This window comes from Nyctereutes procyonoides, unplaced genomic scaffold (genome assembly GCF_905146905.1).
Source record: "Nyctereutes procyonoides isolate TBG_1078 unplaced genomic scaffold, NYPRO_anot_genome, whole genome shotgun sequence".
Taxonomy (NCBI): Eukaryota; Metazoa; Chordata; class Mammalia; order Carnivora; family Canidae; genus Nyctereutes; species Nyctereutes procyonoides.
In genome coordinates, this window is record NW_026575031.1 from 12419000 (window position 1) to 12419325 (window position 326).

Genomic DNA, 326 nt, shown 5'->3' on the forward strand with positions numbered 1-326 from the left:
TTTAAACAGCAAAATCAACAAAAAGTACAAAAATTCAAAAAAATGTGATAGCTAATGCACCATGAAAAAGACACTTGTTGACAATATGAGAACTGAAACAAAAAGGCAGAGTGTGGCCTCGTTTGACTTCAGCTGGAAATGTGCATCAGGTGACTCAAATTTTTCTTCCCTCTCTGTGTTGAGGGAAGAAAAATGAATGATCATGAAAACCCTGCAAATATTTTCTCTTTATGGAACGCTTCATGAATTTGTGTGTCATCCTGTGCAGGAGCATGCTAATCTCCATATCATTTCAAAATTAGTATATGTGCTGCCGAAGCAAGCAT

General features: G+C 36.5%; 1 non-coding gene across 1 annotated transcript; it reads right to left on the bottom strand.

Moving 5' to 3' along the window:
* Positions 1-224: 224 nt before the first annotated feature.
* On the bottom strand, positions 225-326 carry LOC129504288 (U6 spliceosomal RNA). The gene has a single exon (XR_008663327.1). It is a non-coding gene; the product is annotated as a U6 spliceosomal RNA (small nuclear RNA).